Consider the following 27738-nt stretch of genomic DNA (forward strand, 5'->3'; position numbering starts at 1 on the left):
GCTCAGAATAAAGTTTATTTTCCATAGTGATGCTAAGCTACTCTGTGTATTGAAGTTGCAATATTCTTTTCCTAGTTTCTGGATTGCAGAGCTGTGGATGGTGCACAGACACAGAACTGTCTCATTTTTTTAGTGTTAGTTGTGTTGGTGCCTGCGGTGAGGGCTTGCTCCGCCTCTTAGGTCATGTATGGGCACTCAGGGCAGGTGATGAGCCAGGTGGGTGTGGATGGGGGACTGAGAAGGGCGCCCACTGCCAAGGGAGGGCCTGAGCAGCCGGGCCTGAACTTGCCCTCCTGGGGCGTGGCTGTAGGAGCCCTGTCCCACGTTGGAATCCCCAAATCTGGGGTGGGGTAGGAACAGTCTCTCCCATGGTCCTGGTCGCTTATTCCTTGTACAGTGTGGGGGGTGCTCAGGAAGGAACAGAGCTAGAGGATATGGGCTTGGTCAAGGGCAGAGGTCTCAGGGCTGTGTGATGATCTATGGACCCACTGAATCCCAGTTCTGCCACCTACTCCGTACATCGGTTTCCTCATCTGTGAGGCAGGTATGAGGGTGTCCAGCTCATAAACTTGTCTGTAGCAAAAGCACAATGAAAGAAAAGGATTAAAGCACCTGATACAAAGAACTGGGCCAGCTCCATGAGGTATGAACTTCATTTTGCTTTTGTTAGGTGCTATAGATCAGATCCAGGTTCACAGCAATTGCTCAATAAATATATGTTGCATGAAAGAAGTAATAAATGAACACATTGACAGCTCTGGTAATGCCAGTTCCTCCCCTAGACAATTCCTGGTCCAGCCATCTCAGGAGGGGAAACTAAGACCCAGAGAGGGTAGGGGATGCGTTTAAGGCCATATAGCAAATGAGTGCCTGAGCTGAATGTTGAACTCTAGCTTTGCTACCATCCTGCATGACTTACAACAAAGAAGGGTGTCTGGGGGAGGGGGCTGCACCTTTCTCTGTTGCATGTGCACATGTGTGCATGCATGCATGCATGTATGTGTCTGGAAGTCCAGAGACTAGATTCCCTTCTCTCTGGGACTACTGCCTCCTGCTGGAAGGCTTGTCATAGTGGCTGTCCTGCCTGGCCCCTGCACATTTCACCTATTTATTGGGATTGCTGTGCAGCCCAAACCTCCTACAGGAAGGTGTTATCTTATGGACTTAATGAAGCCATCATGGCTTCTGAGAGTCCAGGCTGGCCGCTCCAAGTATGGGAGGAAGATTTGGGGGTAGGAGATTTAGTGGTGGGACGTGGAGGTGGTATCATATCACCCTTTGTATCCCAGGGCTGGGAGGGGCACCTTCCTTCTCCCTTCTGCTGAAGTCCCCCAGGCCTGGTGACCCTGTCTTGGCCATAGTTCTGTTTCCTAATGGGTATTGTAAATCAGCTGTTCTGCTTTAACTACTCAAAGTGTGGCCTGTGGAGCAGCAGCTACAGCCACTGGGAGTTGATTAGAAATGCAGAATCCAGGCCCCCAGTCCAGGCCCTACTCCAGACTTTCAGTGTCAGCTTCTCTGGAGGTGGCCCACAGGAATCTGAATTTTACAAACCCTCTTCTGATGCTTATGAAAGCTTAAAAATCAATACTTTATACAATTCCTCAGCAGAAATATGACATTCAGTAATGCTGGAATTAGAAGAGGGTGGGTGTTTCCTGGCTAGACTTAGAATCCTATTTATTTATTTTTTAATTGAGATATTAATGACATGTAACATTATATTAGTTTTAGGTATACAACAGAGTGATTTGATACTTGTATACATTGCAAAATGATCACCACAATCAGTCTAGTTAACATCCATTGCCACACATTTGCACAAGTATTTTTTCTTATGATGAGGACTTTTAAGTTCTATTCTCTTAGCAACTTTCAAATATGCAACACAGTATTATTGAATTGTACATCGTATTGTACATTAGATTCCCATGACTTACTTTATAATTGGAAGTTTTTACCTTTTGACTACCTTCACCCATTTGCCTTCTCCCCACTACCCTAGCACCCACCAATCTGTTCTCGGTGTCTATTACCTTGGCTTTTGTTTGCCTGTTTGTTTTGTTTTTAGAGTCCACATATATGTGAGAACATACAGTATGATGACCTTGTCTTCCTCTGACTGATTTGTTTCACTTAGCAGAATGCCCTCAAGGTCCACCCATGTTGCCACAGAGGATAGGCTTTCATTCTTTTTCATGGTTGAATAATATTCCCTTGTGTATATGTACCACATCTTCTTTATCCATTCATCCACTGATGGAACATTTAGGTTGTTTAGATATCTTGGCTATTGTAAATAATGCTGCAGTGACCATTGGGTGAGAATATCTTTTTGAATTAGTGTTTTTGTTTAGAAACCTGTTTCAACTGTATGTTCAGTTGTCTGTCCATCCATCTATCCATCCATTGGCCCATTCTGCATTCAGCAGACACTCAGTTGCACCTAGAAGTGAAATGGGAAAGTGTGCCATCCCCACCCCCAGCTGTGACCCTCTGCAGTGCCGTGGAGGAGATGGCCTTCTGCCTCCTTGATTCACCAGGCACACTAGTGGTTCTGCACAATAGTCACTTGCTTTAATCTGAGTGTGTCTCTGGTCTTTAGGCCTGAAGGAGCCACCCTAACCAAAGTGTCCAAGAGGGTGGGGGAGAAAACAGTGTTTATTTGGTATCTATTATATGCTAGGCATTTTCACATGTGCTGTGGCACTTCACCCTTTCAGCCTCCCTGCCTACTGGGTGGACTATTCTCACTTTACAGATGAGGAAACTGAGGCTCCAGAGGCAGAGGGACCTGACCAAGGCTGTAGAACCAGAAAATGGCAGAGTTAGAATTTGAACCCAGGTCCCCCTGTCCCTGGAGGCCATGCGCTTTCTTCTGTTCCATGTTACCTTGGTCTTGGTGGACCCGGGCTTGATAGCTGGAAGTTGAAGGGCAGGCTGATTTGGGACTCACTTCTGACCTCCTGTATTGTCTGGAGGTTAGCAGGCTGTCTGTGAGGTCTGTCACAGGAGCTGTGTAAGCAGAGACTGGGAAGCTCTGTGTACTTGCTGGTGGTCTGTGTGTGTGTGTGTGTGTGTGTGCACATGCGTGTGCATGTATGTATGTATGTAGGGTTGAGACCAGGTGACTTTGAAGGCCTCCTCCCTCCTACAGGGGTGGGCATGCTCAGGCCTGCTCCAGGGTCAGTGCCCCCATGCGTGGAGGCTCAGCAGCCAGCTGCTCATTATCTGTGGCTCCTCCAAGGGGACCCTGCCAGCTCCCGAACAGGAAATGTGTCCAGAAAGCTGTAATTAGAGCTGGGAGCCACAGGCCTGAGAGGTGCCTGCTGCAGCTTCAAGTGCCGACATGCTGCCCTGGTTCAGTCCCTGGGAGAGAACCCAGTGAGTCAGGTCATCAGATCCTCTCTCTGCATGTGGCACCCCCCACTCCACCCTATTCTTCTTGGAAGGAAACCAGCATTCGCTGGGAGCCTACTGAGTGTCTAGGTTTCACTTGTGTTTTCTCTTCCATTCCTCTCCAGAACCCTGAGAGGAAGGAAGCATCCACCATTATGCAGGTGAGGAGTCTGAGGCCCTGACATGTCAGAGATGGCATTTGAAGCCCTGCCTTTGTGAGTGCCTGGTCTGTTCTGCTCACCACTGTTTCTCCAATGCCCCATACAGTGCTGGCACTAATTGAGTGCTTCATAAATATAGGGGGCACAAATGAATTTTGGATAAATAAACAAATAGTAACAATGCTATTAGTAGCAATAGCAGTGATGCTCCTTGCTTAAATGCTCCCAGCCTCCTCTGTCTGTGCCTTAAGCTGGGCCAGGAGATGATGACTTCTATAGCACATTATTTTGGTCCACTTAGGACTGCTTTTACTGAATTGCCTAAAATATGTCACTCTCCACAAAATCATCTCCATAAGATTTGTCTTTATGTCTACTCTGGGAATTTTATAATGACGAATGTCAGGAAAAGTTCTTGCTTTACAACCAGAATCAGTTGTGGCTTTCCTAAATATCAGACTTTATGTATTTATTTTTTATTTCATGGACATTATATAACTGACCAGGTTTCCCCTTTTGCACTTGTCACCAGGAAGCTCAGATCCAAAATTTTGATCCTGGAAGATAACATTTCAGACTTTATAGTCTCCATTTTTGAGCTAGCCAGATTTCTGGCTTATTGTCCTTTCCTCTGTCTTGCTTCCTATTTTCATATCAATTTCCAATCTATGTTTTACTGTAGTACTTCCTTGTAAATCCCTTATAGATTTACGCATGCTTTAAATAATTTTCCTTGTAACAAGGCAAGACACATCTAAGTTCATGCACATGGCACTTCCTGCATAATAGTCCCAGGCTGACCCAGGATTCAAGTACAGGCTGAAGAGTGCTGGTGCTGGCTCTGCTCTGGGCCACACACGCCTATCTCTCTCCAGGCTCTGGCCACACAGAACCTGGCTGCCTGGTCCCTGTTCTGTGGTCCGAGCACCATCAGGCCTTGTAGTGGGTGGCCATTCCCCCACAAGAGTGGGTCTGTTCACAGCCTTCCTCCTGAGCTGTTGCCTCGCTGCCCGGCTTCCTGACAAGGCTCATCTGTGGTTCCTGGTCCCCTGCCTCCTCTCCCTTCTGTGTTGATGCTTAATACTATTCCTGAGAAATTGGCTTGGCTCCCTTCTCAGCTAAGACTTGACCTTGTCTCTTGGATGTAGTCTGATTCCAGTTGCCATGGGAAACCCCACTTGGCCATCCAGGCTAGCCTTTTGCTGGCCCAGGGAAGGGCGACTAAACCTTGAGGACAGGCCGTGGACAGCTTGTGTCAGGACCGGGGGTTGGGTAGCTAATATAAAGCAAATGTAATGTTAAGTCTCAGCATTTTATCTCTGGAGTAGACATTTACCTCTAGAGGTAGAACGGAGGGTAATACGGGCTCTTTTTGACAAATGGGGAAACTGAGATTCAACAGATGTGTTACCCAGGTTACACAGGAAGTCAGAGGACCCAGCCTGGGGCGGAGTTCATTCAACTACATCTCCTTCCATTCCAGGGGCAGGAACCTGTCTCTCTGATGGAGAATTGGGTAAGGGGGTCACTGGCAAGGAGGCCCCTCTGAGAACCTCCATCCTCTGAGAACCCCATGCCCAGCTGGGGTCATCAATTGTCAAGAGGGTGTATGGGCTGCTGAGTTCCTTGCCTTCCTTGTGCAAAGCTTCATGATGTTAAGAGATTCAGTCCACACACTCTGCTTACCTGCCTGCTCTATGCAGAAACGGGGAAGGAGATGCAGGAGGAGGTGAATGAGGATGAGGAGGCTTCTGCCTCGAGGCAGCTCCCTTTTGGTCTCTGCCAGAATTCAGGGCCTGGCCCTCTGAGCCAGTGAGGCTGCCCATGCTTTCCCTAGAGCCATGCCTTCTGTCTTTCCTTTGAGGCTGTGGTGTTCAGAGCTGGTCATTTTGGAAATAGCAGGATCCAGGCAGTTGCAAGCCCCTCTCCTGGGCATCATGACAGCTGGTGTGGGCCTGTTCTCCGAGTGACTTCAAAATGTCCCTTGACTCTGGGGGCCTGAGTTTTGTCATCTGTTAAATGGGATCCTGACTCCTAGCTTACTTCTGTTTCAGTGGTGGTGTCCTAACCAGAACCTATATGTCCTAAAATGTTTCCCCATGTTACATCTGAAATGCTGTGCAAAAACAATTCCCCTGGGCACTCTATACCTCCTTGCCGTTGACTCTCATTGCTGAAGGAAACAAAACCCCCCAAATACAAAAGGCATCAGTGCATCAGAATGCACAGAGCGGATGGCTCTGTTTGAATTGGAAATCACTGAGGTGATTTGGTTTCTGGTAGGTCTGGTGTCAGAGCTTTATTCATGCAAAGAGAATTTGTTAAGGTTTTGTTCCGTTCCACAAATATTTATCAAGTGAGTGCTCTGTGCTCAGCCCTGTGCTCAGTGTCGGAGCTGGAGAGGAAATAAACCATAACTGGGTGCACAGAGCACTGGCTTCAGAGTCAGCCCAACCTGGCTCTGAGCCCTACTTCTGGTCCCCACTGTGTCCAGAACGTTGGGCAAGCCACCTCCCTCTCTGAGCTTGTCCTATGTGTTAAGTGGGAATAATGCTAGCACATGCTTCATAGCATTGTTGTGAGGGTCAAATGAGGAAGTGCAACATTTTTATTAACAGTGACTGAAACACTAAGCATGGTTATTGCTGTATCAGGAATGCTGGGAAGACATGAGCCCTGTTTCTGTGGCAGTCGTGGTTCAGGAAGTTATTAGTTATGATGCCAGGAGCTTTGAGCTGGTGCTGTGGTGCACAGGGAACCGAGGAGACTCTGCGGCTTTGGTGATGACGCAGCTCTTAGGCCCGCCAAGGACTGCTGATGGGGTTTAAGTAGACCCTTCTAGCTTTCTGGGGAGACAAATCTTGTATACGCTAGCTCTCTTACTCAGATGCTGCCCTCAAAGCTCCTGCTGACATTTTCAGGGAGGGGAGAGTGGTAGTGATGGTGGGTGTCTGTGTTGGTCTGCGTGGATATGACAAATACTGCAGTCTGGGTGGCTTAAACAACACACATTTATTTCTCTGAACATGTTATATTCAGAATATAAACAGTTTGGAGGCTGCACGTCCCAGATCAGGGATGCTGGCTGATTCAGTGGCTGGTGAGAGCTCACTTTTGGTTTGTCGAAGGTGGCGCCTTCCTGGTGTCTGCTCACATGGCAGAGAGCGGTATCATCTCCCTGCTGTCTCTTCTTTGAAGGGCACTAATCCCATCATGAGGGCTCTACCCTCATGACCCAATTCCCTTTCAAAGGCCCTATCTCCAAATATCATCACATTGGGGATTAGAGCTTCAACATGCACATTTTGAGGGGACACAAACATGCAGTCCACAGCAGTGGGTTGATTCTTTGAAAGTGTCACGAGAGTAAACGCACTGGATGTGTGGTAGAGAGGGAATTCCAGGCAGGGGTACACATGTGCCCTCTGTGTGCAGGGCAGAGTAAGAAGGCCAGCCCCTCCAAACCCCCCTCCCCTTCTTTCCCCAACCAGGCCAGCATGTGCAGAATTTCCACTGGCTGAGAGTTTGTGTTGGAGTGCCTTGGTGATGGGGGGCAGTGCCTGCTGCGGGGTGACTAGGTAAGAGGTTCTCTGGAAGTGCAGGTGAGCTGGGTTGGGGTGGGGCATGGGAAAGATGGGTAGAAATGCCAAAAGCTATTTAGGCAACTGGGGCAATAGTGCAGGTTAGTGGAACTAGCCTTCCATGTAAGAATGGGCTTTCAGATTCTGCCAGGCTGAATGCAGCACCCATCAGGTCCTGGATCCTAAAGCCCTCACCCTCTATGTTTTATTTATGCTGTTGGAGTTTCTCCATTTTCCCTTCATATTCATTCTCCACCCTGCTCTGTGTTCTGGGAGTGTGGCCTCTGTGGACTGAAGCAAAGAGTTTGCATAAATAACTACCCAGACATTGTGGCCTAAAACACCCACCAGTTTATTCTGTTCATTGATTCTGTTATTCTGTTCATTGATTCTGTGGGTTAGGGATTCAGAAAGTACGCAGCAGGGACAGCTTACCTCTGCTCCATAGTGCTGGGGACCTCAAGTTAGAAGCCTTGAAGGCTGGTGATAAGGAATCTTCCAAAGACTCACTCACTTGAGTGACAATTGATGCCGACTATGGGCTGGGACCCCAGGCGGAGCAGCCACTGAAACAGCTACATGTGGCCTCTTCATGTGTCTGCTTGGGCTTCCTCACAGCATGGCAGCAGGCTTCAAAGAGGAAGCATCCTAAAGAGCCAGATGGAAGCTGTCCTGCTTTTTATGTCCCATCAGGTGTAACCACCACAGTGCTCACATTCAAGAAGTGCTGAGGCCAAGGAGTGTAAGAAGAGTGTGTGGGATGTGAGATATCCACACAGCCATTTGGAAAGTGTGATCTGCCACAGGATGACTCAGCAGGAGATGTGATTCATACATTCACTTATTCACTCACTGGTTCAATCTGCAAACATTCGATGGCTTCCTCCCTGCTGGACCATGGCTTAGTAATGTCTGTGTTTCTCTACCAAATGCCACAGGTCCTGCCATCTCTCCATGGCAGTTCTCACCCACAGGAGTTTCTGGAATCATCCCTTCTCCTTACGATTTTAGCCCCAGGGATGATAGCAGCGCCCACTCTTGGTGATCCTGGGGTGTTTCAACAGCCTTTTCTGGCTTCCTTTGACCCTGCCCATGCTTTTTAAGAGTCTCTTCATCAAACTCTTTTTAGTCACCCTTTTCAGTGACCATTTCCTGCCAGAACCATCACTGATAGGAGGAACCTGGGGCTCAGAGTGCCTTCCACAGTTAGTACCTGGAGAGGCAGGATTTGAAGCCAGAATTCCTGGCTCCATGTCCTGTGCCATTTCCAAGGTACACTAGTAATATGTGGTCAGGAGGAGCTCATCCGTGTAGCAGGGCCAGCCAAGCCCTGGTGCCCTGTTCCCAGGAGCCCTTGAGCACGCATGCTGGGCTCAGCTCCTGACCTGGTGTGACCTTGTTTGTGGCATTCCCAGGCCAGGGGACTCCTGGAGCTCACCAGGGCCCTGGCCCTCCCTAGGTCAACTAGCTCAGCAACGGATGGCACAGAAGGGTCAGTGCTGTGTCCTCCCACCTGTCACAGGTACTGGTTTAGGGACAATATTGCATCACAGCTGGACACTGAGACCAGAGAGGTGAGGCAACTTGCCCTTAGTCACACAGCACGTGAGATGAGAATCCCGGCCCAGCGTCAGTTCTGCACACCCCCCAGTCTAGGCTGCTAGAAATTTTAAACAGCTTTTGTTTCTCCCTTGGTGAGTAATATTGATAGGGCTCGAGGTGATGATGACGATGGTAGTGATGGTGACCACAGCAGTTCACTGAGCAGTTACCATGAGCCAGCACTTGACCTGCATCATCCTATTAGTTATCCTCCTTAAGAATGCACACACTTCCCTCTCAGGGCCGTGCAAGCGCAGGGTGGCTTCTGGGGTGAGCGGCTCTCTAACGGCGGCACCTCTTATCCCTGCCCCCACCATCTCTGTGATGTACGTTGTGTCTCAGATGATGGCACCCAGTGCAGGGTGAAGTGAGTTGCTCCAGGTCACACAGTTAGTGACAGGCAAAGAGTTGGTGTTTGAACTAGGCTCTGTCTGACTCTCAGCTCATGTGCTCATCATGTCCTGCCCAGCCATGGATAAACAGAGACTCAGAGGGATCACAGCAATGCAGGGGCAGGGGCCTCCGTCTCCTTGCTCAGCGTTGCCTCTGTGTGGGTGAGTGTGCAGGTTTTCTCCTGGCTGCCATACTGGTGTCACCTCGGGGTGCACAGCACTCCCAGGAAGCAGCGGCCATTCTACTAAGCTATCCATTCCTGAGGGCTGGGCTTTTCTGTCGTAGTCCATCCCAACGCCCCAGCATGGAGCCTGGGTACAGCCCAAGGTACTGACATCGAGGAGATGTTTGTTGATTGTATAAATGAAAGAGTGAATGCATGATTGAGTGAATGAATGACTTCTGAGGTTGGGGAGTGAACCAGTAAGGAGGACAGCCACTGAAGGCCCCAGGTGCTCCAGAGCCTTTTACCTGGATGGCTTCCTGTTTGTTTATGCCAGGGAAAAAAATAAAAACACAAATCTGACAATGAAGCAAGGCTGTGATAATTCTATTCCCAGATCAAATCACAGCATGGGGAATGCGTTATCATCAACGTGATTACCTTGGGGGAACAGAGACAGGGAGTTTTATTAAATGAGACAATCTAGCTAAAAGGAAGCCTTATGTTAGACTTTGGGCCTTAAATAATATTAGTGTCAAGAGCTGACAAACATTTTGCATATGGCATCTGGGAACAACTGCCTAAGAGTACATGACTGTAGTGGGGGCCGCTGGATTGGAGTGACTGGGACAGCAGCAGGCAGAGCAGCTTCCTGGTACAGAGACCATTAGGCCCAGCTTTTCTTTCAGGCCAGGGGGCACCACCCTGCAGCCCTCAGGGGAAGTGTTCTGCATTTTGTGCAGAAAAGATGTGCATGAAAAAAAAGATGTGTGGGAAAAGAGCATCTCATGGAGACCTGATTCCATCCAGATGATAGATCTGGGGAGTCTCAGGAGTCATCCAGTCCTGTTATAGATGGGGAAACTGAGGCTCCAAATGGGAACTTCAGATGGGTAGCAAACCAGCTCAGTGTGGAAGGCAGTTCTGGCCTCTTTCTGGGCCCCAGGTTTCCAGACCCCCAGGCCAGTGCACGTGGAGCTCAGTACCTACCTCTCCTTTTTCTCACAACTGGGGGAAAGTTCATAGAATTCTGTAACAATAGTTCGCACTTTCCAAAGACCTAAGTGTGCTGCGTGCTATGCCCAATTTGAGGCTATGGACTATGCCATGAAACCAGTGAGGTGGCATTCCCAATTGCAGAGGAATAAACTGAGTCTCAAAGCAGTTAATCGATTGGTCCTAATGACACAGCGAGCAAGAGGTGGAGCCAGTGCTTGAAACCAAGTGGTCTGGTGGCTTGGATATAAGCAGCAGTCCCCAGGCCATGAAGCAGGGCACTACCCACAGCAAGGCCAGTGGCAGGTGGCAGTCTTGGACTCCATTTTTTCTCTGTTGACCTTGAAGAAGTCAATTACCCTTTCTGAGTTTGTGACATCATTTGTAAAGTGGTCAATTTGCAGGATTATACCTACCACGATAAGAGTGAGACCCCAAATTCTGGAATTTGGGTATGGATGTATTTAGAGTCATCCCATCCAGCCCCTATTTCATGCCTGGGGGATTAAACAACTTGCCTGGGTCACAGAGCTGGAAGGGGCTGGGGCAAGGCTTTTCTCCTTGACAGCAGGATGTCAGGGGCTGTCCAGTGCCATCTGAGTTTCAGTTCTCCTTCTCAGCAGGCCTTGTGCTCCCGCCCCCCAGTCACTGGTTCTGCCCCACTCCTCCAGGTGTTTCTCCTGTGACCACTGCACCCCCTTCACTGCCCCTGCCGTAGCTCACCCCAACTCAATGAGGGAGCAGGGCTGGGCAGCAGGGTCTGGACTGAGGTTCAGGAGCTGTGGGCTCCAGCCTAACTCTGATGATGGCAGAGGGTCTGGGTTCTTAAGCCCCTTCCTCTTTCTGGCTCTCAGAGTTTATGGTTTTATCTATGAAAAACTAGAAGAGTTTATCTCTCTCCAAAGTGTATTCCATGGCTCCAGGGGATGCTTTTAGGCATTACAGAAAACAATAATTCCTCATCAAAAAAGTTCAGGAAATGCTAGGTTAAACAAAGTCAAACAGTTTTCTTTTCCTAATGCTTCTTTATTTAATTATTAATTTAATTTCAAAAGAAATGCATACTCACTGTGACCACTGAAGTGTAGAGAGTAAGGCAAATGGCCAATAGCCACCTCCTTCTGTGATTCTCACTTTACAGCGCAAGCCTTGCTAACTGCCTGGGCTGTGTCTTCACACACTTCTCTCTGTGCCCATAAAACACGCTCGCACGCACATAGGGTGTTTAAGAACCATGTCTTGTTTTCTCCTGAAAGCCTTGTCTGAACCTTTGACATGTGATGGGCTCTTGATCTTCAAGACCAGCTATGCTGCATAGCCTTTCCATGTACTGGGCGCTTTTCATCCCCACAGAGCATCCGGGGTCTGCCTCTGGAAAAGGTTGGACTAGATGACCAAACACCCGGCCCTCAGTGACTCACAGGTTGGCAGGGAGGCTCTATGCGATGGGGGCATGTTGGCTGCTCATGAGCCAGATTGGCTGTTTCCCTGAGAGTTGGCTCAGTCCATGGAAACACTGGGCCTGGGTGGGTAAATGCCAGTGTCAAGGGGCCAGGGTCTGGAGAGCTGGCCTGGCCTTCACCTCCTTCCTGAGAGTGCCATGGGCAGCCACAGTCTGCAGGAGCTGGGCAGACAGGATGAGAAGGGGCAGCACCTTTATATATTGCTGCCTGTATCCAAGGAGGAATGAGAGGCCCACTTGGTCCCAAGAGCCTCCTCTTAACCCAGATCCTTCCTAGTTTTAGGTTAAATGGACATTTGGCCTGGCTACTCTACTCAGAACTTGCCTGTGTACCAGTGGGTTTAAACTCTGCTCCTCATGTTCACTCTGAGGCCAGGGGTTCAAGGGTGTGACTGGGGTAACACAGGGAGTTGATAGTAGAGCCAGCCTATACCTTAGGGCCGAGGATCCTGTCCAGCCTTCTTCAGGTGACTTGAGGTGGGCCATCACACTTTCTGGGGAGCCAAACGTAGGTGCCTGAAGACGTTGGCTCGAGTCCTCGTTCTGCTACCTAAAGTCTTGTTCCATCCTAAAAGAGCTCCTAACTTCTGGTCCCGGTCTCCACTTTGGCTTGCACTAGTCCTTGTCTGGGTCACGGCCCCTTTGTAAGGGAGCCTGGTCCTGCTCCTGAGAGCTGTGTACAAACGTCCATTCATGCAGGGTGTTATGTGGGGATTGAGAGGGATGGCCTTTTGCAGCTCTAAACCTCTGGTGTCATGGTTCAGTTTTGAGGACCTACTGGGTGATGGTCCTGTGCTAGGTGTGGGAGAGTAGAGGGGTGGAGGATGGGAGACAGGGACTTTGTACCCTCTGGGAGCATCGGGGCTGGCTGAGTGATCCACATGCAGCTGCAGGATGCACACTGAGATGTCCACACGCCCAGGTCAGAGGCTGTAGGAGCCCCGAGGGTCCAGGAGGGAGCAGCTGTGTACTCAGAATGGTCAGGGAGGGCTCTCTGGAGGTAGCTGAGCCTTTAAGGGTAGACAGCATGGTACTCTTAGTGAGCTCATACAAAGGCATGGAGGTAGGAATGGTCAGGTGTTAGAAGCCAGCCTGGACGGCTTTGCTGGAAGGTGGTTTGGTGAGCCCCCAGGGCCTCCAGTGAGGGGCTGCGTGGTTGACTTTACCTTCACTATTGACACAGCTCTGATGGCAAGAACCCAGCAGTGGCAGCCGCCCACCTCCATTCTGAGGATGGAAGCTGGCTTCTGTCCCCATTACAGACTCCCACAGGCCAGAGCCAGCTGAGGGATAAACATCTCTAATCGTTAATTACCATTCATGGTGTGATTTTATGACTTTCCAGATAAATGCTCTCCGAGGGAGTGTCAGCATTACGGACTTCCAAGTTTAATGATCTGAGGTAATGATTTAAGGGGTGGGGTCCCAGGTGACTGGAGGATAGGAGCAAAAGCTACTGGGGGGAGGGTGGGACCCCTCAGGAATGGGGCCCAGGGTTCCTTCCCAGGCTGGCCTGAGCCTGAACATCAGGCAGAGGTGGACTGCCTGCTCCTGCCCCTCACCCCCTGAAGCTGTCCATCTGCTGGTTGCTCCCTGTGACCCACGTTCCTGGCCAGGTGTGGCAGGACTTCTTGGAGTGGGAGATCCTGATAGCCTTGCCATCTGTCTGCCACGTTAGCCTCTCCTGCCTGGTAGCTTCTCACCTGTAAGCTCTTACTCAAGCGCAGCTGCTCACCAGGAGTGTTCACTCCCTTTCTCCACCTCCTGTCCGCCTGTTAGCCCAGTGCTGCTGAGAATCCCCCCACATGCCGGGGTCTTGTGCCCCAGCTTTCCCTCCATCTTCCCTGAACCAGAAGCATTTCTGAGTCTGTCTAGCTCCATGCTCAGGCTGGGAACCCTGGCAGCCCGGGGGCCGCAGGACACATTTCTGAACCCTCCGAAAGTCTGGCTTGCAGTGGGCACATGGGGGGGGGGCCTTCCTCAGTGTTCACTCTATTCAGCTCTCTTTCAGGAGAGGGGCTTCCCTGGGGTAGGAAACCCCCTCACAGAGCCTTCCCTGTGCACATGCTAGGCACTGGGTGAGGCCCTTTTACACCTTTGCATAGGGTCAAGGTCAGGGCTCTGGAGCCAGATTGCCTTGGCTCACCTCCTATCTCCGCTGCTCATAAACTCGGTGACTTTGCCAAGTAACTCAGTGTCTCTGTTTCCCAGTTTCTTCACCTGTAAATTCAGATCACAATAGTACCTACCTCATAAGGTTATTGGGAGGATTGAATGTATAAACATGTGGAGATGTCTTGTTACTGTTTCAGCACATACATCATGCTGCTACTTTGCTATTATTACTGTATTTCCTCGAATCCTTACAAGCCCTGAGTGATGGACGTATATGGTGTGACAGAAGGCAGCAAAGTGGAGTGGCCAAGTGTTTGGATACAACAAGCTGGCTTCCCATGTTTGATTCCTGTCATGCACTCGTGGTGACCCTCAGAAAAGTTATTTAATTCTCTGGGCCTGAGTTTCCTCAAATGTGCACTGCTGAATAACAGTAGTAGCTCCCTCCTAGGATTATAGCTCTGATTAAATTAGTTAACACCCCTAAGGTAGTAGCAAAGTGCCTGGCATGTAGCCAGTTCTCAATAAAAGTTGTTGTCACCCCTGTTTGACTGAGCTGATGGAGTGGGGCGTAGTCTCTATGAAGGGAAGGGACTTGCCCAAGGAGGTCATTCAAGCTCAGGTCCTTCTGAGTCCAAAGCCATAGCATATGCTTCTTTGGCTCCCTCTCTCTCCCATGGACAAGGGTCAGGTTTAGGCCTTTTCAGATTCCTAAATCCTTCGCTGCTGGTACTCATAACTGGGGAACTGCTACTGGTCTCCTCCTGCCCCAGCACAATTTAGTAGCTCATTGAACCTCAGTGAATTGAGGTCCCTGAAGATGTCCCCTTCCTTCAGGAAGCAGGACCAGACAAGGCCACTCTACCACCTTGGCAGGCATGATGGGTTCCTGGCCAATCACTCCCCTTTATGACCAAAGCCACAAAGATTGTCTGTCTTAGATTCCCCCTCCTGAAGGCTGGTGCATTCACTCAGCACCGGGTCAGGGCACTGGGCCTGATTCCCTCTCTTCTGATTTGATTCTCCTCCCACCTGGCTGCCTGGCCCCATGGGGAGTTTGTCAAATGCCATGTTGGTCTTGTGGTGCTGCCTTGCCCACTGCACAGTGCTGGCCAGGCAAGCAGGATCTGTGGCTATGTGCTCAGACATCACTTCCCCGTGATAAGGGCCATGTGTACCCTTGAATGGGCAGCATGTCATCATCACTGGGAAGCTGGTGGGCAAGGCTGCCTCTCAGACCAAGAGGGATGCTCAGCCAGCAGACAGCAGGGGGGCGGTCCACAGCAGACCTAAAGGAGGCAGATGTGGTTCCTCGAGGCCCAGACAGGAGTGTTGAAATAACAGAAGGTCTTCCTGCTGTCCTGGGAGAGAGAAGGTGTGTGATTTCACCCACATGGCCTAGTGCGCATCATGAAATAGTGCTTAAGAGCAAGAACTTTTCAGGAAGGCCAGTTTGTGTGCTCAGTTATACCATGTTTCATCACTGAGGGAGGCCAAATGTGAGTGAGGCTTTTAAAAGGCACCTATTATTTTTTGACACTCCATCTTTCAAAAGCACAGCCTAATTCCCCTCCCCTTGAAGGTGGGCCTGACTCAGTGGCTGGCCGTTCCAACTCATCCAGGCCAGGGGAGGAGCCTAGGCACCACGGAAATTCCTATAGCCAGCACTGCTGCCGCTCCCTGAACACCAGCTACAGGCCAGGTGCCAGGATGAATGGTTTTTTGTAGCCACTCATTTACTTCACAAACCCACCAATGGAGTAGCTACTACCATTAACATTCCCTTCTCAAAGACGAGAAAACTGTGGCAGTAGCAAATTACTCATATTGGCTAATGAGTCACAAAGCCAGGTGGGGGCCTCTGTGGCTGGCCCTGAGCCTCCCTCTCAGCCACTATGTTCCCCTGCCCCCAGGACATAGCTACTTGCAGAGCCCTAGACCCGCTGCCAGAGGCCTGGGTGTCAGTCTGGCCCACGCCCTAAGCCAGGCCATCTCCAATCTAGGTCAGTAAAATGGGGAAATGGGAGGGGGGGTGGTTCCCTGCAGGGGACTGACTGCACGGCTGCAAGGACCCATTAACCAGACAAGGCCTTGGTGATCTGCAGGTCTGACCCACAGGGAGGGTGGGAGCCCTCTGAGAGGTAGAAGTCAGTCTCCCTCCTAGCAGAGAAGGAGAGTAGCTGGGCTCAAAGTCAGGCAGGATTAGGGGGTCATCAGAAGACCTGTGGGCACAGGGGCTCTGGGAGCTGACCTGGAAATTCATGGCAAAAGTTTGCACACAGTGGAAATCTTTAACACATTGCCAAGAAAACACTATTTGAGCAGGACTGTATGGTTTGCACTTAGTTTTAATAGCCATCTCAGGTAATATGCACCTCACCCTGGGTGTGCCAGCTTAGTGATGCTCCCTCCCAGACACGGCTCCCAGACAGGCCCTAGGGGGCCCACTGGTCTCTCCCTATCAACCAAGTCTCCGCATCTCATCAGCTACTGGGAGGTCTTGCCTCCTACTCCCCTTGCTTCTGCGGGCTTCCTTCCCATACCACTACCCACCTTGCTGCCAGCACCATCTCTGGCCTGTCTGGTCACTGCCACCGTCTCCTGATGCTTCTCTACCTGGGTGCTCTCCCCTCTGACCACTTCTCCATCTTTCAGACTGAGGGGTTTTCCTAAGGCACAAGTGGGCTAATTTTCCTTCCTTGCTTTTAATTCTTAAGTGAATTCCATGGACCTTAAGATCAAGTCCAAAGCCCTGGGTATTTCTAATGGAGCTTTTTGTGCCCAGGCACCCTGGACACAAACCCTGAGTCCTGCCATTGTACTCGAAAACTCCTCTGACTGGGGGCCATGGTGGTAATCAGAGAAGGCTTCCCGGAAGAAGTAACAACAAGGCTGGGGGCTAAAGGATGATTGAGAGTCCATATCATAGACAACACAGGAAAGGTGCTCCAGGACAACAGCACCTGAGGATCTTACTTGAGGCGCCCCCCACATCCTCCACTCCCCTGTGCCTTGGAATTTCCAAGAGGAAGCAGAATTGTGGGCTGTGTAGCCAGTTGTGCAATGTGGACATTCTGGGAAATACTGCCTGTCAGCGGGGTGGTGTCTGCACAGGAAGGGGGATGCAGGGCTGGATTTGCTGAGCCCAGATAAGCAGCCCTGAAATGCCCCAGAAAGGAAGCCCCCGTGCGCGGAAGCTTTGTGTGCATGGGTGATAGCATGTTTGGGATGGGCAGGTATTGACTGAAACTGCCCCACACAGCCAGGAGATAAAACGGCAACAGAGGGCTGGCTTTCAGGGAGTAAGAGAGCATCCTGTAGTGTAGGAAAGGGACTGCGACTCTCTCCTCGGGGGACCCAAGAAGATCCCTGGGTGGGTCCGTGGTTGAGAGAGGGGCATTCTGTACTCTGTTTTTATAACCACCCACAAAAGCAGGGCTGAGCAGGGTTATGCTGTGCCTGGGAAGCTGGAGTTCCTAAGTTTGACATTTGAGTTCAGAAAATGGGATTGATCCAGCATAATAATTTGAGGTGAATCAATCCCTCTACTTGGCAGTTTGTCTCAAACCCAGCCCTTGACTTATGGGCTGCCAGGGCCCCAGAGAAGAACCAGACTTGGCATCGATGAAGACACCTCTGTTGCAGCCCTGTGTGGCTGCCAGTTGCCACTGATGTGGGATGCTGAGCAGCTACCCCTTTTGAGAACCTCAGTCTTCCCATCTATGAAATGAGAAGCTTAGTAACAACCTTTTTGCCCCCTGAGACAGTTGGAGGATCAAACAGGATAATGGAAATACAGTTACACAGGCAGCTGGTGAGCCACGTATAGCCATCAGTGTGGGTACAGGAGAGGAGAAGAAGATGCAGCCTCTGCCCATGTGGAGCTCATAGTCTGATAGGGAGGCAGATAAGTAGCTGGACTAGAAAATCCCATGTGGAAGGTACCCTGATCAGGGCAGTTCAAGGGCTGCAGGAACATACAGCAGGAGTACCTCAAACAAGGGGAGTCTTCTTGGAAAATGTAGCTTCTGAGCTTAGACTGGAAGGAAGGAGGAAGATGCAGGCAGAAAGGGGAGATGTTCAGGGTGTAGGTCAGGGAGAAGGGGAAAGGAAATCACCTGAATGGCTCTTATTAGTTCAACGTCTTTCAGGCATTGTCTCTTGGAAATCTGGTGGGAGTTGATGAGAGTCAGAACTTGACAAATACTATGTGTTTCTGCATGGTGGAGAGGAAAGAGCTATAGGACATGGCTGTGCCCCAAGTCATAAATCAGATACAATAATAAATCTTAGGTGTGAAACTAGAAATTAGTACCACCCTTGAAGAATAAAGATGGAGACCCACATTATATTCTCATTCAATTTACCAATCTTGTTCATTCCACCAAATGGAACAAGGATGATGGTGAACTAACACTTCCTCCAAGAAGCCTTCATGGACTTCCTCTGTGCTGAGTTACAACCTCCTGATACCCATGACCTCCAATATGGGCCCCACCTTGGATATATTTGTACACCCTCACCCAGGTTAGCACAGGGATACCTTGGGCCCTCTGGCCTGGCCTGCCATCCCTGGAGCAGAGTCACTGGTGGACCTTGTTGTTATCCTGAACAACTGGCTGGTAGTTTTTCTGTGGTAGCCTGGTGACAAGTTCTAGTGCTTTCCAATCTGCTCCATGTCTGGAGTCCAGTAAGGCAGGCAGGCAGTCCCTCCAAAGGGGGGAGGGGCTTTCAGAGACCTTAGCCCACTCTGTGAAAGTGAGAATTTCCACATGCAGATATTAGCTAATGGAGACCCTCATTACTTGTCATAGCATTAATTTTAGGAGATAGTCCTGGTGCATATTAGGAAGCTATTTTAGTGCCACACAAATTAGACACCTTTATTAGCCATCAGAGGTCAGGGAGGTAATTAAGTACTTGAGGTAGAAGGGAGAGATCACGCTTCACCTTGAGTCTGGTCATTTCCCTTGTGTTTCAGTGGTGTCAGCTCATCTGTCAGGCGCTGCCCATGGCCTGATGGAGTCTCAGGCATTACAGAGCAGAGGTGGGCAGGCAGAAGGGGGCCTGCCTGTGTTCCCTGATCTGAGTGCACAATGGGGCCTGACTGGTGTGCCCACATGTGTTGGAGTGTGGCATTTTGTGTGTGTGTGTGTTTGTGTGGTGTAAGCTCATTTGTGCACACCTGTGTGTGTGCATGTGTTTAGGAGTGAACATGTGCATGTGTGTGTGTGAACAAGGGGGAGTCCATGCATATGTATGTGTGTAAAGCACTTTCCAGTTGAAGTGGAGGAAAACAGAGTGGGCTGCTTGTGAAGTGGTGAGCTCCCTATCTTTTGGGCTGCTCATCGGTACCCTGGGCAGCTGGCGTCTTGGGAGGAGCTCTTGTAAGGGAAGAGGGACACTGCAGAGGTGGTGGACAGACTCTCAGCCTCAAGATCCCAGGATTCTGGCTCTCTGCACTGGGATCCAGGAGACCTGGTTCCTGGTTGTGACTCTAGCATTGCCTAGTGGCCTGAGTGAATCCTTTGCCCCTCTGGGTCTCAGCTCCCCTGCCAGGGGTCTTTAGACAGGATACCTCTAGCTGCTTCCTAGGAAACTGTGGCAGTTCCATTTAGGCCCTCTTTGTAGGAGGTCCTCCTAGCAGGCCTTCAAATAGCTTTGGGGTCTCCCGGGCCAGCTCTGGGGCCCCTGTTCCCCGGCTGAGGCAATCAGACCTACTCTAGTGTCTCTGCTCCTCTCCACTGGGGCTGTCAGCTTAGCTGGTGAAGCTTCAGGAATGCCCCCACAGCACTTTCGGGCCCCCCCTTCCTCCCAATCTGCTACTCTGATTTCCTCTGGGCTCTTGGGAGAGACGCTGAAGCTGTGAGGATCACAGTTTCCTTGTAAAACAAGCAGATGTGAGGATTCACCTCCACCCTCAGAAGGCCTCCGATAGGCCTGGCCTCTGTGACTTACCCCAGGGCGGGATGGTAGGCTAAGGCTCTCCCAGGGTGTGCTCTGGTGACATGGAACAAGGCCCCCAGAGCTCTTTCTGGCCACTCAGGGCTGCTGGCCACACGGTCACCCTGGCTTTGGGCATAGTACTTTACAGTTTACTAAGGCCCTTCTCTGTCTCTTGCTTGGTCCTGGCAGCAGTCTCAGTCCATTGGACAAATGAGGAGAGGATGGCGACCCACTTAGGGGCATGCAGCCATCAAGGGACCAAGCTGGGTCTGGTCTAAACCCCTGGAACCTCCATGGGTAGACCCACTGTCCCTCTCTGCTTCTCCTGCAGCCTCTAGATGCTTAGCTAGGCAGATCCTCATGGGGTTGTGAGCTAAGTGGGCAGCATGGAGGGGCAGGGAGATGGCCTCTTTGGAGGGCTCGGGAGTTGCCATGCCAGACTTGGGCTGGGTTCAGCTGTGTGACCTTGGGTAGGTCATTTCATCTTCTGGGCCTTCCTTTCTGTATCTATAAAATCTTGTCAGGAGGAAATGAGAAGGACCCACGCATGTTCCTGGGGCCCAGCAGGTATGTCACATATGGTGGCTTCTGCTCCTTTCCCTTCCCCTTAAAAACAAGTGGCTTGGAAGATGGGAGCCGGTTTGCCTGTGAAAGTTCTGGCTTGGTTACTTGCCATGACCCTGTCACCTAGAGCTGCATACTCTCCCTTTCCTGTCAGGGCCCCATGGCAAGCCCGATGGCCCCATAGTGATCAGAGAGAGACTGAGGCTGGAGAAGCAGAGAGCCGGGGCAGGTGGACGAGCATGGAGGATCAGAGCCCCCTGTCCTGCGCCGTCAGCATTCCTGCAGGGCTTGGGTGGCCCAGGGAGGGCACTTAGCACACTTGGCTTAGGGTTCCATGCTGCGTCTCCCTGCCTGGCTGAGGTACCATCTGAGTCATCACTTTTCTCTCTGGCTCCTCCTGGGTGCCTGACACATGGTGGCTGTTTGTGGGATAAACAAACAAATACGTTTAGCAGTGGGTGAGGCTCACAGGAAACTTTCAGGGTCAGGGGAGTTAGTCCTGGCTGGAAATGTAGAGTTTATGCGTGCCCTCATCCTGCTGATGAGGAAACAGGCCCAGGAGTAGAAGTCTTGGTAAGGCAGAGGACTCAGTGGACCAGAGCAAGGCTCAGTGTGGGGAAGCACAACCTGGGCTTGAGGGTGGCGAAGAGCAGAAGGTAGCTGCGCTGAGGAGTTTGGGGGCCAAGGTGTGAATAAGCTTTTCCCATACTAAGAAGCAAGAGTGTATGGTGGCCCCAGAGTGAAAGTGTGCAGCCCCATTTGGAGCACTGTGGAAAGTTTAGTAAGGTCTGGACCTGCCTAGGCTGCAGGGTGAGGCAAGGACAGAGCTGGGACTAGAACCCTATCTGGCCAGGCTCCTTGCCCAGTGTTTACTCCACTGTGCACCCTACCCAAATCTAAGGGCCTGGACAGCCAGGAGAAGCTGTGGCTAGATGCCATTCTCCTAGCCTGTCTGCAGACCCAACATGGGAACAGGAAGCCAAGTCTCCTCCAGGCCCTGGGCCCTACTGGAGATGAGATCTGGTCCCCTGGAACAGGGCGTGTAAGGTTGCAGATGGCCTATGGCTCAAGCTCATGCGGACGCCCGACATCTAGGGCTTTGTTTCCTCGGGGTGGTAGTTGGTAGTACTGGGGGAGGAGGGAAGCATGGGAGGTGCACATGGTGGCAAATTTGGGCCATCGATTTGTATTTATTTCCTGCTCAAATGATCCAGGCTGGCTGCTACTGGGGTGGGGGGCGAAGGGGCTGCTCTTTAGCATTTTAAGTTTGTAGATAATTGGAGGAAAATAACTCCAATAATGAAATCACTGCTGGATCACATTCTGATTCGTGACAAATCAATTCATTTATGATACCTTCTTTGTCACACTGAGCCATTCTGGCGCTCAGTGGAAACCTCTTAAATTAATAAAACTGTTAAATCCATAAAATCCTCCATTCCGAGTAGCACATCACAGCACAAGTTTGAATCATTAAAGGAATAAAACTGATAAATGTGAGCTGGGGAGTGTCTGTGTCTGCAAAGAGGGCTGGCTTTTAAGACAGATACAATATAATAGCCATAAGCTCCAATATATCCTCACTCTGCAAAGCAGGGGGAGGGGAGGTGGGGCGGGGCCATCTGCATATTCCAGCGGAGGAGGACTGGCGCAGATACAGGCCAGGCCAATGTGGGGCAGGCTGCTTTGCTGGTGATTTGTGGGACTTCAGCCTTTTAAATAAAGCATGATTTAATAGCAAAGAGAAAAATAGAAAGCCTTTATTGGACCCTGTCGAACCCGGCTTAGCTCAACAGGGATTTTCCGCAATAGCTGTATTTGTCTGAAAGGGGAAGGATGGCACAGGCTGTTAGATCACACTGCCCAGGAAGTGGGAAGGGATAGACCAGTAGGCCCAGGTAAGCCTGGGTGGCCTCTCAGCTTGACTGCTGGCTGACTGTGTGACCTTGGGCAGACTGCAGCACTTCTCTGAGCTTCCCTTTCCTTAAACATAAACTGGAGATGGGGATGATGATCTCAAAGAGAAGAGTGGATGAGAAAGAGTTTTATAAACCAAAAAGTCCAAGGGGCTGGTCAGTTAATGGTCATTCTTAAACGTGGCCCCAGATGGTAAAGTTTCTGGCAATTCTTACACACAGGGTTGGATTTTTTGATGCATTGTGGGTGAGCCACACACACACAGTATGTTCTGGTCATGTGCACTGTGAAGCTCTGTGCACATGAACTACAGCACATATGTCACATCAGTGTGCTGCATGTGTGTACGTTCTTCAAATGTGTAGACCCAGGAGAGAGCCCCACGTTACTTATTCAGGCGGATGGGCTCAGAGGAACCAGCAGGAAGGCCAGCACACCAAAAACAGCCAGTGAAGGCTCATTCTTCCTTTCACTTCTGTCTAGTTTAAAAAACACTTGCAGGAGGGTTCAGGGGTCTCTGTGTGCCAGGCATTGGGTAAGGGTGGGCAGGTGGGAGCCACAGGCAATGAGACACTGCCTGGCACTTTGGGTTTGATGAGGCCCTCTCCGTTGTCCATTTGCCTTTTATTCGCTGAATCCATGGCCTGGGCCTTCTCCTTCCCTCACCTCCTCCAGGCTCTTCTCTCATAAATGCACTCTGGAACAGATAGGTTGTTCACTCACTCACCAATCTAAAAACTAGGAGCTTATCCAATGCAACAGCTTTCAAACTTGATTCACCCACAATAAGGGAACTTTTTGCATTGCATCTCAGTACACACATACATGTTGTGGAACATAATTTTTAGCAAAGAAAACTTACCCTTAATGCATGTTTGAGATTCTACTTCACCCATTCCATTTAATTTCATTCTTTTCCATTCCTTTCTCAGTTTTAAAAATGCTGTCTTGATTCACTACATTAGTTTTATGATTCCCTAATGGGTGTGGCCAATAGTTTGGATAATTATGATCTGGTCCGCCTCCTCAGTTTTCTGACAAGGGACTTGCCAAAGGCCACACAGGACTGATCAGTCCCAGCCCCGCAGGCTGGGTGGGTCCAGTCTCACAACCTCCCAGGCCATCTGCCTTTCCTGCCTACCCCTCTTTCTGGCTCAACCTCTGCCCTGCCTCCCCATCGATTACTGTGCAGGACCCAGGAACTCCAGAGGGAAAGGAAGGGAGAACTATCACCAGTGGCCTTGGTCCACCTTCTTGAAAAGAGAGTGGAAGTGACAAGATGGGTCACCTGCCCTCTCCACCCCACAGCGATCAAAGGGGCCTGGGGGTGGGGGAGCCCATGCCTCTGGCATAATGAACCACATGGGCACGGCAACCCCACAAGCCTTCACTTTCCCCTAACGTCAGGAGTTCTTGACAGCCGGCAGTGTGAGTGCTAATTGCCAGCCGGGGTGAGGGTGCCAGCCCAGCAATCCATATCAATCACGGGCATTGGCTGTGGCTGAGAGACAAGAAGTTTCCTCGGAAGCTGTCAGACCCTGGTGTGATTACTTGGGACTCTGTGCCTGCTGGAGGCCACCAGGGACAATGGCCACCTGCCACCCCACTGCCTTGGCCTCTGGCTTGCTGGGCGCTGCTGACAGGTGTGGGCAAACACTCAGCCTGCCTGGCTTGCCTTGATGCTGTGTCACTGTGCTTGTCACTCAGGGACCAGTGGGCTGCACTCACTTCTCTTACGGAGGGAAAGCTTTGGGTCAGGTTTTTTTTTGTTTAATCAAATGTTTTTTTCCCTTGTGGGGAAGCTAAAATGGCTCCCCAGAGTGGCTTTCAAAACTAAGAGCCGCTAAGGGGAACTGGGAGGCTCAGCGGGTGACATGCAGGCTGCTCCATCCTGTGTCAGGTTATATCTGTGTTTCAGATCACACTGACTCACAAACGTTAGCAGGTATCAGAATCACCTGGAGGGCTGGTTCGACCAGTGCTGGTAGGTCCCAGGCATTTCCATCCAGTAGTTCTGGGTGGGGCCATCATCTGCATTTCTAACAAATTCTTGCTGCTGCTGCTGGACCATGGGCTACAGTGAGGCCCGTTGTCCTCGAAAGTGTTTCCCAGGCTGTGTGTGTGTGCATTGCATGTATCTGGGGACTTCATCAAAATACACGTGCTAGTACATCAGCCCAAACTTAGAACCAGGACTTTCAGACCATTGCTGAGGGCCTGGGAAGTCAGATATACCCTGGGGCTCCTGGGTCTGGAATGCTGGGGGCTGGTCACAAGTTGGTCACAAGATATGTCACGTCTCAGTTAGGGGCGGAAAGTACTTTTTGAACATTTGAAGTTTAGAGAAGCAAAGGCTGCCTACAAAAATAGTGAGCTCCTGGTTGTGGAGGGGTCCAAGCCCAATTTGGGCCACCAACTTTTAGGCTGTGCTAGAAAGGACCTTGAATAAGGTAGACGTTGGATGGTATTCTGTGAAGGTTTTCCTTCCTAAGAGACATCAGTGAACTGAGGCTTTTGGAACATAAGATTTTGGGCTGGATTTGGGTTTAGAAGTCTCTCTCCCATGTCCCAGAATGGCCTGTGGCTCAGTGGTTTAATTTCCCATCACACTTACTTCATAACCAGCTAGGTCTTCAGGCACCATCTCATCCACTCCTCAGTCTGATCCTGTAGCCCCCCACCTCCCTGTGACACAGGCAGGCAGCTGTGTTCCCACACTGACAGATGAGGAAATAGAGGGTCGGGTAGGTTAAATGACTTGTCCAGAGGCCCACCACACTTCCTCAGGGTCTCCTGGGGGCAGGAGCCAGGCTACCCAGGCCTTCCTGGTGGTAGAGGTGCACCACAGCATGTGAGGCTATACAGCCCCAGCAGAGTGAATGAGTAATGGCATCTGTCCAGGAGCCTGATAAAGAGGCCTCTGAGTTGTCCACAGTGTCCTCCAGTGGATCTAAGGGTCAGGCCTGGTTAAGGGGCTTTTTGAGGCTCCAATCAGTCTGTGTTCTGGGGGTCTGACTGCTCCCAGGAGTCTCAGTCCAGCACCCTGCCTCTCAATAGGCAGCCTTCCCCTACCCCTTCTGTATGCTCACACCTTGCTATAGCTTTTTTTTTTTTTAGAGAAGAAACAGCTTTACTGAGTTATAATTTACATACCATGATAGCGTCCATTGGAAGTGCACAGTAGGATGAGTTTTGTAAAATTACACATGGGGCAGCCATCACCACAATCCAGTTTTAGAACATTTTCATCACTCCAAAAAGCTCCCTCATGCCTGTTTTCAGTCAATCCCTGTTCCTGCTCTCAGCCCAAGAAACTATACCAGTGATCTACTTGCTTTTTCTAGAGTTCTGCCTTTTCTAAAACTATCATGCAAATAGAATCATGCAATAAATAATCTTTTGTGTCCGGCATCTGTAATTTAGCATGTTTAAGTGCCCCCATGTTGTTTCAGGTGTCAGATATTCTGTCCTTTTTATTGCCAAGTAGTAGTCTAATGTATGGTTAGCCGGCATTTTATTTATCCATTCACCAGATCATGAGCATTAGGGTTGCTTCCAAATTTGGGCAATTCCAAATAACACTGCTGTGAACATTCCCATAGAAGTCTATATAGACATATATTTTCCTTTCTCTTGGGTAGATATCTAAGGAGTCACATGCTAAGCATATGCTTAACTTTTTAAGAAACTGCCCAATTGTTTTCCAAAGTGTCTGTACTGTTTTATAGTCTCACCAACAATGTGTAAAGGTTTCAGTTTCTCCACGTGCTCTCCAACACTTGTTATTGTCTCTCATTTTTTTTAGAGCCATTCAACTGGGTATGTAGGAGTGTCTCTAATTTGTGTCTCCCTGATGACTAATCATATCAAGTTTCTTTTTACGGGCTTATTAGCCATTAGTATATCTTTGGTGAAGTCTTTATTCAAATCTTTTTCTGTTAATTGGGTTGTTTGTTTTATTATTGAGTTATAAAATTTCTTCATATTTTCTCAGTACAAGTCCTTTATTAAATATTGGATTTGCAAGGATTGTCTCCCAGTCTGTGATTCGTCCTCTCATTTTCTTAATAATCTTTTGAAGTGCGAAAGTTTTAAATTTTAATGAAGTCCAATATATCAGTTTTTTCTATTATGGATCATATCTTGGTATTATATGTAAGAAATCTTTGCTTAACTCAAAGACACAAGGATTTTCTCCTATATTTTCCCCTAGGAATTAATATAGTTTTATATTGAGATCTATATCCATGTACTGTGGGTTAATTTTGTATATGGTATTAGGTAAGAATCTAAATTTGTTTTTGGCATACAGATATCCAGTTGTTCCAACAAATTTATACTTGTTGAAAAGACTACTCTTTCCTCATTGAACTGTCTTGGGCACTTTGTTGCAAATAAATTGACCATACATATGTGGGTTAATTCTGGGTTATCTAGTCTATTGCATTGATCCATGTACCTACCTTTATACTAATACAATGCTGTCTTGAGTACTGTAGCTTTATAGTAAAATTTGAAATCTAGGTGTGTAAGTCCTCCAACTTTGTTCTTGTTTTGCAAAATTGTTTTGGCTATTCTAGGTTATTTCCATTTCCATATAAATTTTAGAATCTGCTTGTAAATTTCTACAAAAAAAAAAAGGTCTGCTGAGATTTTGATAGAGATTTGATAGGGATTTTGATGTCAATTTGTGGAAACATGCCATCTTAACAATTTTGAGACTTCCAATTCATGAACATTTGCTTGGATCTCCATTTATTTAGGTCTTCTTTAATTTTTTTTGGCAGTATTTTATAGTGTTCTGTGTAAAATTATTATATTTATTTTGTTAAATTTATTCCTAAATACTTTCTCCTTTTTGATGCTATTGTGAATGAATTGTTTTGTTAATTTTATTTTCAGATTATTCCTAGGTAGTAGATAGAAATATGATTGATTTTTTTTTATATCTTTTAAGCTGAGATGGTTTTAAAACCAAAATGTCTTACTGCTTCTCTGACTGAGAGATGGGATCTATGCCCTATGCTTGAGTCTAGCTCGGAAAGTTCTTGATCACTAAAATATGGCAGAAGTAATTTGGGGCCAGTTTCCAGTTCTTTAGAAGCTAGCAGCCTCCATTTCCTGTCTCTTAGGATACTTGCTGCTGGAGCCCAGCCACCATGCTGTGAGGAAGTCCAAGCAGCCTGACAAGAGGGCCCATATGGAAGTCTGTGAGGAGAGGAACTGAAGCCTCCAGTCCTCGGCGGCACCAACTTGCCAACCATGGGAGGGAGCTGCTTGGAAGTGGATCCTCCAGCCTTTGGGTGAACTGGCTACTGGTGCTGCATGGAGCAGAAATGAGTATTCCCTCCTGGTTCTCGTTGTAAATGCAGATTTGTGAGCAAGATAAATAGCCACTGCTGATTAGAGCCACTAAGTTTTTGAGGTGGTTTTTTAATT

At 49.3% G+C, this 27738-nt stretch overlaps 1 protein-coding gene across 9 annotated transcripts in view; it reads left to right on the top strand.

The window, feature by feature from the left end:
* LOC118971522 (uncharacterized) overlaps positions 1–27707 on the top strand; it is a 73576-nt gene extending 45869 nt beyond the window's left edge. For 6 of the 9 annotated variants that reach the window (XR_012133144.1, XR_005059966.2, XR_012133143.1 and 3 more), the window contains one exon: positions 27432–27707. The gene's annotated coding sequence lies outside the window, so the exon portion shown is untranslated. Of the gene's footprint in view, positions 1–3524; positions 3561–27431 lie in introns of all 9 variants that reach the window. The other 3 variants (XR_012133147.1, XR_012133146.1, XR_012133148.1) reach the window with 1 other exon arrangement.
* Positions 27708–27738: the final 31 nt, after the last annotated feature.

Source organism: Manis javanica, chromosome 7 (assembly GCF_040802235.1).
Source record: "Manis javanica isolate MJ-LG chromosome 7, MJ_LKY, whole genome shotgun sequence".
Taxonomy (NCBI): domain Eukaryota; kingdom Metazoa; phylum Chordata; class Mammalia; order Pholidota; family Manidae; genus Manis; species Manis javanica.